The sequence below is a fragment of the Pseudophryne corroboree genome, unplaced genomic scaffold, assembly GCF_028390025.1.
Source record: "Pseudophryne corroboree isolate aPseCor3 unplaced genomic scaffold, aPseCor3.hap2 scaffold_280, whole genome shotgun sequence".
In the NCBI taxonomy this organism is placed as follows: Eukaryota; Metazoa; Chordata; class Amphibia; order Anura; family Myobatrachidae; genus Pseudophryne; species Pseudophryne corroboree.
The window spans coordinates 430492-445839 of record NW_026969463.1 but is presented as its reverse complement, the minus strand read 5'-3'; the positions used below and the strand labels follow the sequence as shown (position 1 = coordinate 445839).

The following is a 15348-nucleotide window of genomic DNA, read 5'->3' as shown; positions in this document are numbered from 1 at the left end:
AACTATACTGTCAATATACTATTAAAACAAATTAAAATGGTAAAAGTTATTGTACTTTAAGTAAAAATAAAAGAGCAAAAATATCAATCCCAGTTTTTATTACTTAAATTAACAAAAAAAAAACTGCATATAGCAAAGGATAGTTTCAATCTGCCTACCTCTGGGTTATGGCCAGCATGCTTCCATTGCAGTACTCTGCTGCACATGTAAGTGCAAGAGATCCTGAAGCACTCACTCATCATGGGAAAGTACCAATGTGTTTCTTCGTTGGTTTATGGAAGAAACATCTTACAAAAACTCTCCAGATTATTAACTTTTTAAAGTTTTTTTAATAAACGTTCTAGATGAATGCTTATTAGCCTTTGTCAGTATGCACTTTTGCAAAGTGTCTCTGTGGCGCAATCAGTTAGTGTGTTTGGCTGCTAACCAAAAGGTTGGTGGTTCAATCCCACCCAGGGACGTAATTGACCTTGTGATAAGATTTTGGTGATCTTTAAGTAGTCAAGTCAAAATTTCAAACCCCCTCTTATGGTGTAGGGTACCTGGCCTTCTCTGATTTAATCAGAGTTAGATTTGATTCAGTGATTTTATAAAAAAACAGCTAGGAAGCACAATTTAGCAGTGGGTTGCAGAGAAAAAAAAATATGCTTGCAGAAAAATCAAATTGAGTGATTAAACAGCTCTTCATTTTCTGGCTTTATTTTTATGCTAACAAATCTGTTCTCTGAAAAGTGTCCACAAAGCCAAGTCTCTGATTAACACCTTTGTAAGGATGGTTTTTCACCTATTACTAAATTAAACTTGCTTTATTGGAAAGGCAGCAAGATGTATCCTCATTTCAATGTCTACTGAAATAATACGGGTTGACACCAGGAAACATTAACGCCAATGCATCCTTGCTGCTTTCTCATGTGGAAGTCTGTTTAATGTGAAAACAAGGTGATATCTAATTAGCACACAGGTAAGGAATTAAGAAAATCTTTATTTAAGGGGGAAGATGTTTCTCACAAAATCGTTGCCCCAATGCATCATTGAAATTCAAGCTGGAAAGATGATTTTAATATATCACTTGTACATTTTGTATTGCTCTTCTGGTGACAATGTAGTTTGTTTTTGTCAATTACCATTTTAATAATAGGGTAAAGAAAATTAAGTGGATTTTTGAAAGAAAACTATACTGTCAATATACTATTAAAACAAATTAAAATGGTAAAAGTTATTGTACTTTAAGTAAAAATAAAAGAGCAAAAATATCAATCCCAGTTTTGATTACTTAAATTAACAAAAAAAAAAACTGCATATAGCAAAGGATAGTTTCAATCTGCCTACCTCTGGGTTATGGGCCCAGCATGCTTCCATTGCAGTACTCTGCTGCACATGTAAGTGCAAGAGATCCTGAAGCACTCACTCATCATGGGAAAATACCAATGTGTTTCTTCGTTGGTTGATGGAAGAAACATCTTACAAAAACTCTCCAGATTATTGACTTTTTAAAGTTTTTCTAGGAAACGTTTTAGATGAATGCTTATTAGCCTTTGTCAGTGTGGACTTTTGCAAAGAGTCTCTGTGGTGCAATCAGTTAGTGTGTACGGCTATTAACCAAAAGGTTGGTGGTTCAATCCCACCCAGGGACGTAATTGACCTTGTTATCAGATTTTGGTGATCTTTAAGTAGACAAGTCAAAATTTCAAACCCCCTGTTATGGTGTAGGGTACCTGGCCTTTTCTGATGTAATCAGAGTTAGATTTGATTCAGTGATTTTATAAAAACAGCTAGGAAGCACAATTTAGCAGTGGGTTGCAGAGAAAAAGAAATATGCTGGCAAAAAAATCCAATTGAGTGATTAAACAGCTCTTCATTTTCTGGCTTTATTTTTATGCTAACAAATTTGTTCTCTGAAAAGTGTCCACAAAGCCAAGTCTCTGATTAACACCTTTGTAGGGATGGTTTTTCACCTATTACTAAATTAAACTTGCTTCATTGGAAAGGCAGCAAGATGCATCCTCATTTCAATGTCTACTGAAATAATACAGGTTGACACCAGGAAACATTAACGCCAATGCATCCTTGCTGCTTTCTCATGTGGAAGTCTGTTTAATGTGAAAACAAGGTGATATCTAATAAGCACACAGGTAAGGAATTAAGAAAATCTTTATTTAAGGGTGAAGATGTTTCTCACAAAATCGTTGCCCCAATGCATCATTGAAATTCAAGCTGGAAAGATGATTTTAATATATCACTTGTACATTTTGTATTGCTCTTCTGGTGACAATGTAGTTTGTTTTTGTCAATTACCATTTTAATAATAGGGTAAAGAAAATTAAGTGGATTTTTGAAAGAAAACAATACTGTCAATATACTATTAAAACAAATTAAAATGGTAAAAGTTATTGTACTTTAAGTAAAAATAAAAGAGCCAAAATATCAATCCCAGTTTTGGATTACTTTAATTAACAAAAAAAAATGCATATAGCAGAGGATAGTTTCAATCTGCCTACCTCTGGGTTATGGGCCCAGCATGCTTCCATTGCTGTACTCTGCTGCACATGTAAGTGCAAGAGATCCTGAAGCACTCACTCATCATGGGAAAGTACCAATGTGTTTCTTCGTTGGTTGATGGAAGAAACATCTTACAAAAACTCTCCAGATTATTGACTTTTTAAAGTTTTTTTAGGAAACGTTTTAGATGAATGCTTATTAGCCTTTGTCAGTATGGACTTTTGCAAAGTGTCTCTGTGGCGCAATCAGTTAGTGTGTACGGCTATTAACCAAAAGGTTGGTGGTTCAATCCCACCCAGGGACGTAATTGACCTTGTTATCAGATTTTGGTGATCTTTAAGTAGACAAGTCAAAATTTCAAACCCCCTGTTATGGTGTAGGGTACCTGGCCTTCTCTGATGTAATCAGAGTTAGATTTGATTCAGTGATTTTATAAAAACACCTAGGAAGCACAATTTAGCAATGGGTTGCAGAGAAAAAGAAATATGCTGGCAAAAAAATCCAATTGAGTGATTAAACAGCTCTTCATTTTCTGGCTTTACTTCTATGCTAACAAAGTTGTTCTCTGAAAAGTGTCCACAAAGCCAAGTCTCTGATTAACACCTTTGTAGGGATGGTTTTTCACCTATTACTAAATTAAACTTGCTTCATTGGAAAGGCAGCAAGAAACACTAGACTGATTGGAGGTGCGCCCTAAAGCAAATTACAATGTTAGGATTAGGGGGTTCGGAAAGACCTCTAGTGTATACTGTCATGATCCGGGTATCTGGACGCCATTACTTACCTTTTAGATGCCTCCTAAGGCTTGCTCAGCGCTCCAGGACCGGATCCCATCTGTTATTCAGATGTCCTTATTCCTGCCTCCTCTCCTGTCACTCTGAGACGCTGTCACAGCGGCGCCATGTTACATCTTGAATGGCATCTCCCGCGGCCTCCGCCGCCGTCCCTGAGTTTCTGCATGCAGGATGTCAGAGTGGCGCTTATGTCAGCTGCGGCCTCCGCTGTTGCCCGCGTGGTTCAAATGTGCACTCATCAGTCTGGCGTCTCCTGTTTACTGTGGCCGGCGCCGCCATTGCTGTTAAAGTTCCCACATGGATTATCAAACCAATCTTCCCTCCAAGTGTCTGCATGGGCGCAGCCATGTTGGATTCTGTCACCTGTTTATTTCCACCAATCCGCTGTTTCCATTGTAATCTGCATAATTGCCTAGCCAATCCCTTCCTTGCTGCAGGTATAAGTATTCTGTGCCTGAGCAAGGAAGGCGTCAGTGCTTTGGTTGTCAAACCTAGTTCCAGTTTGTCTCTCTCCCGTGGTTGTTTTCCAGGTTCCAGTTACCATCTCCAAACCTCCACTAAAGAGACCCGCTCTAGTCTACCACCTGTGGTGCAGCCTGACTCTCCAGTCCTCTGGGACTCATCTGTTTCCAGTTACAGATTTACCTGCTTCCAGCCTAGCTTCCAGCAGAGATCAGCTCTTCTTAAAGTGCCGGTATCATTTCCGCAGATTACCACTCACCACCGGTACTATTATTTCACCGCTCTCAAACTCCATATATCAATCATATTTCATAGCTCTCAAGCTTCATTTATTATTTGGCTGGTTCCATCCAGCAATCCACTCCGTGCTTACATCAGTCTGGTTTCAGCCAGTACCCACAGCAGCCATTTTATCCACAGCAGCCCAGCTTTTCCTGGAACACCAGCTAGTACGATCCTGGGCTATCTCCATTGCTACAGTCGGGCCTGTTAAGGACTTTCCAACTAGAAGATAAGAACTGTCTCATACTACCAGAGCCCTGTGGTCCTTGCCCTCCTGTAGTACCCAGGAACTGTATTATTTCTCTGCTGATTTTATGTTTCTCTTTTATTACTGCTGTGATGCATGGAGTTTGTCAAAATAAACATCATTGACTTTTATCCTGGTTGTCGTGGGCACGCCTTCGGGCAATTCTTCTTCATTTAACTTACATGTCCAGGGGTCTGATACAACCTCCCAGGTTCCACTACACCTCAGCCCCTACAACTGAGGCTGCCTCCAGTCAGCTCAGGCCCTCAGTTGTAACATATACACTGTATATACATTTTAAGATAGGAAGGTACAAAAAACATATTCACATTGCATCTATGGGCTGGATTCAAATGTCCCTTTCCTCCCTCAATCGTGCCCGTCAGCAGCTATTCTATTCTATATAAGGAGCCACGCGTCACCGCCATTTTCACTTGTGCATTGGAGATGATAGGGAGAGGACGTGCAGCGTTTTCTCAGTTTCTGTGTTCAGTGTGCTGCAAATATCTGTGCTCAGTGTGCTTGCAAATATCTGTGCTCAGTGTGCTGAAAATATCTACGTTCTCTGCCTGAAAAATGCTCCATATCTGTGCTGCATTGTAGTATATAGTAGGAGGACAGGGCAGAATTTTGCTGACCACCAGTATATAATATATAGCAGTACGGTACAGTAGGCCACTGCTCTACCTACCTCCGTGTCGTCAAGTATACTATCCATCCATACCTGTGGTGTATTTTAGTAGTTGTGCGCACTATATATAGTAGGAGGACAGTGCAAAATTTTGCTGACCACCAGACTTCTACTTAAGTCCAATGGTGTAGGATGTGCAAAGCCGTTTGGCTGTGCATTTATTGATCTAAGCATGCATTTTTATCAAAGCGTGATAAAATTGACACATAACGCAGCGTTCAATCAGCGTTAATTTATCTTCAGCTGATATCGATTGTGAATTGACGTTTCTTCTCTTCTTGTCACCTACAGGTAATTACAATTGACTACAACCACCAATCTATTCTGCTGCACTATATCTATATATGCAAAGCTAATTCTGCTGGGTAATTACAATTGACTACAACCACCAATCTATTCTGCTGCACTATATCTATATATGCAAAGCTAATTCTTATCTTCAGCTGATATCGATTGTGAATTGATGTTTCTTCTCTTCTTGTCGCCTACAGGTAATTACAATTGACTACAACCACCAATATATTCTGCTGCACTATATCTATATATGCAAAGCTAATTCTGCTGGGTAATGCAAATTGAAACATTATTGCATAGTATGTGATTTTGAAGTACTTTTTTAAAGTTTTGAATGATATAGACCCAGTTTAATCTTTGTGGAATGCCTGGTTGTTGTTTTTAAGGTAATTCATTGCCTGGCATTTGAGGGGGTGGGGTGTGGTTACAGATTTCAATTATTGGTTTCACTTGTAATAGTCTTCTACTTAAGTCCAATGGTGTAGGCTGTGCAAAGCCATTTGGCTGTGCATTTATTGATCTAAGCGTGCATTTTTATAAAAGCGTGATAAAATTGACACATAACAGCAGTGTTCAATTAGCGTTCAATCGAAGTGAAAAAGAAGGAAAACAGAAGCACACCAATCTAACAAAACAAAGAAAACTGAAGAACTAATAACAAATGTGAGTCACTTACTCCTCAGATCACTCACCTCCTGATTGTTGCATCTGATTACATAGCACAGAACTACCTTACTTGGACATTTCATAAACCATCCATTTCACCTACAAATGCCTGTATCTGTATTATTGTAATTTTGTTTTTTAAGCACAGCTGCACCAATGCAATTTTACCTGCAAACACTTAAAACATCTAACATAATTACTAGAGATGAGCGGGTTCGGTTTCTCTGAATACGAACCCGCCCGAACTTCATGGTTTTTTTCACGGGTCCGAGCAGACTCGGATCCTCCCGCCTTGCTCGGTTAACCCGAGCGCGCCCGAACATCATCATGACGCTGTCGGATTCTCGCGAGACTCGGATTCTATATAAGGAGCCGCGCGTCGCCGCCATTTTCACACGTGCATTGAGATTGATAGTGAGAGGACGTGGCTGGCGTCCTCTCCATTTAGATTATAAGAGAGAGAGATTTACTGGAGCTTAGGACTAGGAGGAGTACTGTAGAAGTGTAGAGAGTGCAGAGAGTTTACTAGTGAGTGACCACCAGACAGTGCAGTTTATTTAATATATCCGTTCTCTGCCTGAAAAAAGCGATACACACAGTGACTCAGTCACATACCATATCTGTGTGCACTGCTCAGGCTCAGCCCAGTGTGCTGCATCATCTATATATATTATATATCTGTCTGACTGCTCAGCTCACACAGCTTATAATTGTGGGGGAGACTGGGGAGCACTGCAGTGCCAGTTATAGGTTATAGCAGGAGCCAGGAGTACATAATATTATATAGTGAGTGACCACCAGACAGTGCAGTTTATTTAATATATCCGTTCTCTGCCTGAAAAAAGCGATACACACAGTGACTCAGTCACATACCATATCTGTGTGCACTGCTCAGGCTCAGCCCAGTGTGCTGCATCATCTATATATATTATATATCTGTCTGACTGCTCAGCTCACACAGCTTATAATTGTGGGGGAGACTGGGGAGCACTGCAGTGCCAGTTATAGGTTATAGCAGGAGCCAGGAGTACATAATATTATATTAAAATTAAACAGTGCACACTTTTGCTGCAGGAGTGCCACTGCCAGTGTGACTGACCAGTGACCTGACCACACTGACCACCAGTATAGTTAGTAGTATACTTATATTGTGATTGCCTGAAAAAGTTAAACACTCGTCGTGTGACTTCACTTGTGTGTTGTTGTTTTTTTTATTCTATAAAAATAAAACTCATTCTGCTGACAGACAGTGTCCAGCAGGTCCGTCATTATATAATATATAATATATACCTGTCCGGCTGCAGTAGTGATATATATATATTTTTTATATCATTTATCATCCAGTCGCAGCAGACACAGTACGGTAGTTCACGGCTGTGGCTACCTCTGTGTCTGCACTCGGCAGGCAGTCCGTCCATAATTGTATACCACCTAACCGTGGTTTTTTTTTCTTCTTTATACATACATACTACTACGACATCTCTTTATCAACCAGTCTATATTAGCAGCAGACACAGTACAGCACGGTAGTACACGGCTGTGGCTACCTCTGTGTCTGCACTCGGCAGGCAGTCCGTCCATAATTGTATACCACCTAACCTTTTTCTTTGCATCATGTGCTGATTGGGGAGGGTTTTTTGGAAGGGACATCCTGCGTGACACTGCAGTGCCACTCCTAAATGGGCCCGGTGTTTGTGTCGGCCACTAGGGTCGCTAATCTTACTCACACAGCTACCTCATTGCGCCTCTTTTTTTCTTTGCGTCATGTGCTGTTTGGGGAGGGTTTTTTGGAAGGGACATCCTGCGTGACACTGCATTGCCACTCCTAGATGGGCCCGGTGTTTGTGTCGGCCACTAGGGTCGCTAATCTTACTCACACAGCTACCTCATTGCGCCTCTTTTTTTCTTTGCGTCATGTGCTGTTTGGGGAGGGTTTTTTGGAAGGGCCATCCTGTGTGACACTGCAGTGCCACTCCTAGATGGGCCCGGTGTTTGTGTCGGCCACTAGGGTCGCTAATCTTACTCACACAGCTACCTCATTGCGCCTCTTTTTTTCTTTGCGTCATGTGCTGTTTGGGGAGGGTTTTTTGGAAGGGACATCCTGCGTGACACTGCAGTGCCACTCCTAGATGGGCCCGGTGTTTGTGTCGGCCACTAGGGTCGCTTATCTTACTCACACAGCGACCTCGGTGCAAATTTTAGGACTAAAAATAATATTGTGAGGTGTGAGGTATTCAGAATAGACTGAAAATGAGTGTAAATTATGGTTTTTGAGGTTAATAATACTTTGGGATCAAAATGACCCCCAAATTCTATGATTTAAGCTGTTTTTTAGTGTTTTTTGAAAAAAACACCCGAATCCAAAACACACCCGAATCCGACAAAAAAAATTCGGTGAGGTTTTGCCAAAACGCGTTCGAACCCAAAACACGGCCGCGGAACCGAACCCAAAACCAAAACACAAAACCCGAAAAATTTCAGGCGCTCATCTCTAATAATTACCATTGCTTCTTAAACCTCTCACAATCCTTTCATTTCTTACACTCCAAATACATTTCTGCACCCACTTTATCTACGCTTTTGACTCATTTCATACTAAATCTACACCCCTTGAGCCTACACTGCTTTTCTCACCTGCATTTCTACAATTCTTCTGCTCGGATTCCCTTACAGTCTCCTCTCCTACTTCCACTTTCCCTCAACCTATTTACCTACTTAACACTATGTCAATGCTTTCTTATACTCCCCACATCACTCAGTGTATACCTAATAATGTATCTTTATCCTTCCCCCCTAGTCTCCTCCACCTCCTCCTCTGTCTCCCCTCCATCCCTCTGTTTCCTTCCCCCACCTTTCCTGTTACCCCACTTTCATTCACCTCTGCCCCATGGTCCTGCTACCCCACAACTCAGCCCTGCTCCCTCTCTCCCTTCCCTGTCACCTCCCCACACCCCCATCCACATCACACTGACCTCCCTCCCTGCCCACCTCCTGCAGTTTCCCCTCCTAGCTCAGGCACCCGTACCATCACTACTCTCTCATCCCTGCCCTCAAAGTTAATCCCACCTCATCGCTACAGCAACCCTGAAAATCTAATTCACATCTCTCCCACAAACTCATACCCCCTATCCTGCGCCCTCTGGAATGCCAGATCCGTTTGTAACAAACTGGTCCCCACTCATGACCTTTTCATTTCCAACTCCCTACACCTACTAGCCATTACTGAAACTTGGATTACGCCCTCTGACACTACTACTGCTGCTGCTTTCTCTGCTGGGGGCCTTACATTCACACACACCCCCCGACCTGGGGGTCGCCATGGGGGTGGTGTTGGGGTCCTTTTACCTTCTAGTTACTCCTACCAACTCATACCACCAGAACCATCCCTTATATTCTCTACATTTGAGGTCCACTCCATATGTCTCTTCCAACCAGTCCATCTTAGAGTAGCTGTCATTTACCGCCCCCCTGGCACTGCTTCCAAATTCATCGACAACTTTGCTTCCTCACTTCCTCTCTTCTGACATTCCCACCATTATCCTAGGCGATTTCAACATCCCTATTGACATCCCCACACAATCCCCTGCCTCTAAACTCCTTAACCTCACCTCTTCACTTGGTCTCTCCCAGTGGACCTCCTCACCCTCCCATGTGAATGGGAGCTCACTGGATCTGGTCTTCACTCACCGCTGTGATATTTCTGATTTTTCCAACTCCCCATTTCCCCTCTCTGACCACCACCTGCTCTCCTTAAACCTATCTCTCTCGACTTCCCCATCTCTACCTCCTAAGGCTACCATCACTAAGCGTAACATTGAAGCTATTGACACCACATTCCTTTCCTCCCTGTTTGACTCACTTCTCTCTCCTATTCTCTCTCTCTCTCATGCCCTGAACAAGCCACTTCCACATACAATGCTTCCCTTACTTCTGCTCTTGACTCTGTTGCTCCACCAACCACTATTCACCATCGCAAATTAACACCTCAACCCTGGCACACCAAATGCATCAGATATCTGCAAAAATGCTCACGTACTGCTGAGCGACACTGGAGGAAATCACGCTCTAAGGCAGACTTCCTCCATTTCAAACTTATGCTCTCATCCTTCAGTGCTGCCCTTTCTCTTGCTAAACAGTCATACTTCAAGAACCTCATCTCCTCCCAGTCTTCCAACCCCCGGCGCCTCTTTGCCACTCTCAACTCACTCCTCTGCCCACCTCCACCTCGTCTCCCTTCCTCACTCTCTGCTCTTGACTTTGCCACTTACTTCACATCCAAAATTGACTCCATACGTCAGGACATCACATCACACCAGACTATCAGTAACCAGCCTTCTCCCATCCCTTACCAACCCTCCCCATCCCTCGCACCAACTCTGTCATCTTTCTCCCATGCATCTGGAGAGGAAGTCATGGCCCTCATTCGTTCCTGTCCCCTCACCACCTCCCCACTTGACCCTATCCCCTCCCGCCTCCTCTGCCACATCTCTTCTTCTGCTTGTTCCCAACTTTCCCACCTTCTCAATCTCTCCCTCTCATCAGGCACTGTCCCCTCTGCCTTCAAGCGCGCTCTCATCTCTCCTATTCTTAAAAAACCTACCCTTGATCCAAACACTCTCTCCAACTACCGACCCATCTCTCTTCTCCCTTTTGCCTCCAAACTCCTTGAGCGTATTGTCTACAACCGCCTTACTTCCTTTCTTTCCTCACACTCACTGCTTGACCCATTCCAGTCTGGCTTCCGTCCTCTCCACTCCACTGAAACTGCCCTTACAAAAGTATGCAATGACCTCCATGCTGCTAAATCTAAGGGACACTACTCTCTACTTATTCTACTTGATCTCTCTGCTGCTTTTGACACTGTGGACCACCCTCTCCTACTGCAAATCCTTCACTCCATTGGTCTGCGTAACACTGCCCTCTCTTGGTTGTCGTCCTACCTTTCTGACCGTTCATTCTCTGTCTCCTCTCATGACTCCACCTCCCCCTCACTTCCACTAACTGTAGGGGTACCCCAAGGTTCTGTCCTTGGTCCTCTTCTCTCTCTATACGTCCTCACTAGGTAAGCTCATTAGTTCTTTTGGTTTCCAATATCATCTCTATGCTGATGACACTCAAATCTATCTTTCCTCTCCAGACCTCTCCCCTACTCTCCTCACTCGTATCTCCAACTGTCTCTCTGCTATCTCTTCCTGGATGTCCCAGCGCTTTCTTAAACTTAACATGTCTGAGACCGAGCTGATCATCTTCCCTCCCTCCCGCATAACCTCACCTCCTACAATCTCATTATCTATTGATGGCACTACTATCTCCTCTACCCCCCAAATCCGCTGTCTTGGAGTAATCCTTGACTCCTCCCTCTCCTTCAAACCACACATTCAGCACCTCTCACAAACCTGCCGTTTTCATCTAAAAAATATTTCCAGGATCAGACCCTTTCTGACCCAGGATGCTACTAAGACTCTTATCCACTCACTGGTCATCTCCAGACTGGACTACTGTAATCTCCTCCTGACTGGCATTCCTGACAAATACCTCTCTCCACTCCAATCTATCCTCAATGCTGCTGCCCGGCTCATTTTCCTCACCAAATGCACTACGTCCACCTCTCCTCTCTTACTAGTCCTTCACTGGCTCCCCTTCCCTTTCAGAATCCATTTCAAGCTTCTCACACTTGCTTACAAAACCCTCACCTACTCCTCTCCCATCTACATCTCTGATCTTATCTCGCTTTACACTCCCACCCGTCCTCTTCGCTCTGCTAATGCACGCCGACTCTCCTGCCTACGGATTACTTCCTCCCACTCCTACCTCCAAGATTTTTCACGTGCTGCACCACTTCTCTGGAATTCCCTACCTCTCCCCCTCAGACTCTCCACCTCTCTACAAAATTTCAAATGGGCTCTCAAGACCCACTTCTTCACCAAACCCAGCCAAATCTCATCCTAAACCTCTGTTCCACACTCTCTATGTACCCCATCTGTCTCACCCCTGTCTGTCTACCCCTCCCCTTTAGAACGTAAGCTCTCATGAGCAGGGCCCTCTTCCCTCATGTGCTTACTCTTTTCTTACTTTAATAATCTTCAGCTGCACCAAATCCAGCAGTCTTCTGCCACCTGATACTTATTCCAGTGTCATCTGCTGATGTAGCTATGTTTATTTACCCTGTACTTGTCCTATATTGTCATCAACTGTAAGTTGCTGTTTTCCTGTTTGATTATTTGTTTATGTACTCTGTAATTGGGTGCTGCGGAACCCTTGTGGCGCCATATAAATAAAGGATAATAATAATAAATAATATAATATATAGCAGTACGGTACAATAGGCCACTGCTCTACCTACCTCTGTGTCGTCAAGTATACTATCCATCCATACCTGTGGATTTTAGAAAAAAAACATATCTCGGCAGAGCAATCTATAAATCCATCATTTTTCAGACAGCAACAGTGGGTATTGTAATAGTCACCCAATCCATCACTTTTATAGGGTTACATGCATCCACATGCTACAGCCCGTCTCAATAATGCTGCATTCAGACTGCAAATGCCGGATCCTACCCGGTAAGACAAACGTGTACTTACCGGGTGGGATCCGGCATTTGCACTCCGCTGCTGGCTTTCCGACCCGGCAATATACCGGGTCGGTTGCCATAACAACGGAGCGCGCAGCAGCAGCAGGGGCGGGGGTGGAGGCAGCGTCGGGAGATGAGCTCATCTCCAGCGCCGCCTCTCCCTATCTTGTGAATGGGAACCGTGTCGCATCGACACGGCTCCCATTCACACCGCACCTGACCCGGTAATCAACCCGGGTAAAACCCTTCTTTTTTACCGGGTTGATTTACCGGGTCAGGCGACCCGCTAAATCGGCCAGTGTGCTTTCACATCGCACACTGACCCGGTTCGACACGGCAATATGCCGTGTCGGTACCGGGTTATTTGTGCGATGTGAAAGGGGTATAATTTTACTGTCACGGTGTGTGTGTTTGTGTTTTTATTTGGGTATTTTTTGTTGTTGTAGAACTACAGGTACCAGCGAGCCCGTTATTTCCCCGCCTGCTGGTACTTGAGGTTCTCAAAGTACCAGCAAGTGGGGGAGGCTTGCTGGGCCTTGTAGTTCCACAACAAAAAAACAATATTCTTTTTTTACACATATGGCTATCAGCCCGGCACCCACCACCCAGGGGCTGCCTCGGGCTTCACCCCTGGCCCTTGGGTGCCTCGAAGGGAGGAACCTCTTGATTTAAGGGGTCCCCACTCCTCCAGGGAACCTCGGCCAGGGATGACTAGTTGGAGGGGAAATGCCAGGGCCGCAGGGACCTACATAAAAGTGTCCCCCGGCTGTGGCATTATCTCTCTGGCTAGTGGAGCCCGGTGCTGGTTTTAAAAATATGGGGGACCCCTACATCTTTTGTCCCACGTATTTTTGGAACCAAGACCCGTCTAAGAGCCCGGTGCTGGTTGTCTAAATACGGGGAACCTCTGTCCAATTTTTCCTCCAGTATTTAAATAACCAGGACCGGCTCAAAGAGGCTGGTTATACTAAGGAGGGGGGACCTCACACATTTTTTTTAACCCATTCAGACCCTTCTCCTTTAAGTTAATGCAGAGAGAGGTAGATTTTGGGAGAAGGAATGTCCTAGCATAACTGTTAATTGCAGTGTAATACTGTAATTCAACTGTGCAGCATTTGTGGCTAAATGTCAAAGAAGCCAGTATTTACCCTGCATGCAAAACAATAAATGTATTTGCACATACCTCCCAACTAACCCAATTTTTGCAGGACAGTCACTTTTTTTGGGAATGTCCAGCTAACCCAAACAACCCCCCCCCCAGTGTCCCATAGTCATGGGGAAGGGGGGGGGGTGGAAGGCTCCCTGTAGCTTGTTGCTCTGCAAATATGCACATTGTGGGTAATTCAGACCTGATCGCTAGGGTGCGTTTTTGCATCCCTGTGATCAGGTGGTTGCCGCCTACAGCGGAAGGGAAAATTTGCTGTGCAGGTGTGTGATCACATGTGCACAAGAGCTGCACAGCTCAGCACTTACTCAGCCATTGAGGTGACGTCACAAATCCTCCCACAAAACGCCGGGTCCCTCCAGTGTTTTTCCGGACACTCCCTAGAAACATTCAGTTGCCACCCACACAAACACCCTCTTCTTGTCAATCTTCTTGTGATCTCCGGACCGTCGCACCTACGCATTGTGGCGCATACGCATGTGCAGTGCAGACCTGATTGCCCGCTGGGTGAAAATAAATTGAAGCGATCTGGTCTGAATAAGCCCCAATGTCTATTCACGGGAGACAGAGGGGCTGGGGCATGGTCAGCAGCTCACAGAGCACCTATAATGACAAAAATGGGAGACATGGCTCATGATCGCGATATACCTGCGAAGGTACGCCCTCTACTGATTGACAGGCAGAGGCATTCGCATTTTCTGCGGGGCACCCGGAGAAAATGTAGGCACATGCACAGGATGGACCCTGCGTATATGTCCCCATCCTCTTCATAGTTTTTGCGGTTGGAACGAGCAGTGTGAAAACATCAATCGATGGGGGTAATTCCAAGTTGATCGCAGCAGGAATTTTGTTAGCAGTTGGGCAAAACCATGTGCACTGCATTTACGAACAGATGATTTTTTATATAAATTTTAAAATGTTAGTAAATGTGTGTGTTTTTTTCAACCTGGAAGCCCAACATCGATTAAGATCGATCTTAAATAGACCCCTGGGTTTTAAGGATAACCATATTGAGTCCAATGGTTAATTTACATTGACCGAAGTTCTAATTAAGTAGTGATGTGCACCGGAATTTTTTCGGGTTTTGGTTTTGGGTTCGGTTCCGCGGCCGTGTTTTGGGTTTGGACGCGTTTTGGCAAAACCTCACCGAAATTTTTTTGTCGGATTCGGGTGTGTTTTGGATTCGGGTGTTTTTTTCAAAAAACCCTAAAAAACAGCTTAAATCATAGAATTTGGGGGTCATTTTGATCCCATAGTATTATTAACCTCAATAACCATAATTTCCACTCATTTTCAGTCTTTTTTGAACACCTAACACCTCACAATATTATTTTAATTGGTATTTGGTACCGGGGACACAGTACCTCAATCAAGTCTATAGTTGGCTCTGAAATCAGCATTAAACTGGATCCACACTTAGATTATCTGTCCAATTTTTTTTTCTAGTTGAAACAAAATTATGCTAATATGTGGCAGCAAATGACAATTGACCATTTGCTCCCAAACACTGGAAAACATCCAAAAATGGTCATTTAGATAAATTGGTTAAATCCATTTCATTTAGCTAATTTATCCAAACTACCTTTATTGTATCTTTGTGGGTGAATGATGTGTGGGTCAGTGTTGAGGGTGGTGGAGGAGATGGGTAATAGGCACAGCAGGGTGTGGACAGTCAA

At 43.9% G+C, this 15348-nt stretch overlaps 1 non-coding gene across 1 annotated transcript; it reads left to right on the top strand.

The window, feature by feature from the left end:
• Nucleotides 1–387: 387 nt before the first annotated feature.
• TRNAS-GCU (transfer RNA serine (anticodon GCU)) lies at nt 388–461 on the top strand. Its single transcript has one exon. It is a non-coding gene; the product is annotated as a tRNA-Ser (tRNA).
• The last annotated feature ends 14887 nt before the right edge of the window (nt 462–15348 follow it).